The following is a 2877-nucleotide window of genomic DNA, read 5'->3' as shown; positions in this document are numbered from 1 at the left end:
ATCACACAATACAAACTGGTTTTAGTCTCCATGTATTCATATGGCAAATAGTGCTTTGTTACATCACAGGCTTTTGCTAGAATGTGAACTTTATTCATTTAGCAACAAACATGTCTAAATCATCTCCATTATAGTTATTTCAATGTGTTTCAACCCAGTTAGGCAACAACTGAGGGAGCCATGCACGTGGTGCTTCAGTTAACAGGATAACCAAAGTAATGGAAAATGGTGATTTGGTTGTAAGCTGACATCTGCTCGCATTCCATACCATGTGAAGCCCATGAGATCCCGGGATCACAGCTCTGGATTCAGATCAGCTTTGGTTATAACTGCCCAAGGTTAACTCCTTATTCCTTCTGCCTAGAAATTTGAATTCTGTGCTGTTCCTCCACAGAGAACCACTGAGTGATTAACTATCACTCCTTCCTATAAAAAGGAAGAGAGAACTCAGTGTTCTCCTGGACTACAAGGTTCTCTCTGTTTTCCCTGCAAATTTCACTTGGGCATCAAATTGAATTTACTCTGAACTGAATGCATTTTATCTACACCTGGCAGGGGTCTAGAAGTAAAATTATAAGGTTTATTTCATTTTAATTCTATTTATAAATATTTCTATTCTATTATTTATATAAAATTCTATTATTTATAATATATTTATAAATAATAAAATATTTTTATAAAATTCTATTATATAAATATATATAAATTTATTCATTTAATCACAAATACCCCCAAAAAGAAATGATAATTTATCATTTTGCCCTGACTGAGCATTCCTCCTTGGTTCACATTCATGAATCCATAATACAGAGAGGAGAAGGGATGATTAAGTGTCCGATTAGAGAAAACAGATTAACCTGGCAAACATAATAAATAAGTGGGGTGGCTTTATAAATGCTCACAATAACTCTCCTGTAGAAAATCATGAACCACTTCCTTCAGTGATGACTCAATGGAAATAGTTGGGGAACATAAAGCAAATGCATGTTTATGGCTTTCTCTTATAGACATTCAATGGGTATTGAAAGGCATATCTGATTCAGCTTAGAACTCTAAAAATATATCAAAAAGGAAACATATAATAAAAATATAAGCTAAAAAAAAAAGCTACCCAAAGCTACAGCCTGTCAAGTGTTCTAGTTTCCTTTCCACTTTGCCAGTGATTATATCTAGATCCCTCATGCTTTCCATGTCTTTCTATGTTCTCTCTCTGTCTCCAAAGTTGCCAAAGCTAGACCTAGTTTCAAACCATGCAGATTCACCCTTAATTTTCATAACAGAACCTGATTCCTTTATAAAGGCAGCTGCATCTTTACATAATTCTTATCCTACTGTGGCAAAACACATAAAATTAGCAAGCTATTTCAGCCCTTGACTCCTCCCTTTTAGCTGTGATTCCATTTAAATCAGAGTAAAAATCTAGGTTATGACTTGTTTGAAGGAAAGTCCTGTACAGAGCTCCAAAAAGTTCACTTAGCAGTCCACCAGGCTTTCCTTACTTAGCTGGCTAGTCTTCCTGGCCTCCCTTTTTTAGCAGTAAGAAAAGGGATACTCTTCATGCCCAGCTTTATTTTTAAACTTGCATGGCTTTATTCCTGGAAACCTCTGCTAACCTACCTGGCCTGAAAGAGAGTCAGTTAGGCCCTGCTCTGTCACATGCACCCAATTCATGCTGAATAAAGGACCTGCAGAACCAGAACTTTGGCAGGGAAGGGCAGAAGAGGTGAGGGAGGGGCACACCGGCTGCTGGAGAAGGAGAGTGGCTTGTCTTTAAGGAAGGCCCCATCCCATCAGGAGCCAGGTAAACTTGCACTGGGAGAAACTAGTACCTGGCTGCAGAGGGGTTGGCAGGTCCTCCTCTCTCCTTTCTCCTTCTTCTCCTCTTCCCATTCTAAAGCTGATCTTAGGTTAGAGGGTGGTGATACGTAGGGGTCCAAAGGGAGCGGGGTCCATGTGTGTTCTAATAGCCCTTAGGCTCTGGATCAGGCTCCCAAGCTCTCATCCAATAGGGGTGTGTGTCTTTGGAAGCAGGGAAATTTTCTAAGGCCATGCCCTCCTTCCACTTCTGAGTTAAAGACCGAGCTGCTTTCCTGGGGGCACAGGCACTAAGGGTCCTTTCCTGGCTAAAGGAATCTGCACAACTCTAGAAGGCTGTATACTTCTAGCGGTGCAGTGTGCATGCATGACCGAGTGTACAAGAACATTTCCAGGTTTAACAAGACATTAATTTAGTAATTGCTGTGCCTAGCACAATCCTTGATACCATAAAAAATCTGATGCAAGAGTATCCCAGGGGCTAGGGGCCGGGGTGGCGAGGGCGGGGGGTCCTCCCGGGAGAGTGGGGGGGGCTCCCTCATTGTTCAGGTTCCGCGCTGGGGCTGCGCTTTGACCGCTGGGCGTGCGCGTGTGTGCGCGCGCGTGTGTGTGCGTGCACGCGCACAGGGCAGGTGACTTGTCAGGGCTCCTCTGAGTGAGGAGTGTGAACCCCGGCGGCGCGGGCCAGTGCGGGAGCCCGCAAGAGTGCGCGGCTGCGTTAGGGGGCGCCGGGGCGCGCGGGGGAGCTGGCGTTGGGCTGGAGGGCGGCGCCGAGTGGTCGTGGGCAGCTGCGCCTTGACCTATCCCGAGGGTAGATGGAGTGGGCCCGTGTCTGCTAGCCAGAGGGAAGGCAGCTGCGAGTCCAGGGCGACCCCAGGACCCCGACAGCTGCCACCGGCGGAAAAGACGCCCTCGGGCTTGAGCGAGGTGGGCTGGGATGGTGGGGAGGACCTCTAGGTTCCCAGATAACCTTGTTTGCACCACCTGTCAGTTGTGAAAAACTCGAAGGACCAGTAGAGAGCATCCGTGCCCTTATTTGTTACAAATGGAAGCACCGACTCC

Source organism: Enhydra lutris, unplaced genomic scaffold (assembly GCF_002288905.1).
Source record: "Enhydra lutris kenyoni isolate GAN:26980312 unplaced genomic scaffold, ASM228890v2 scaffoldscaffold39, whole genome shotgun sequence".
Lineage (NCBI taxonomy): Eukaryota > Metazoa > Chordata > Mammalia > Carnivora > Mustelidae > Enhydra > Enhydra lutris.
This window is presented reverse-complemented; position numbering follows the sequence as displayed.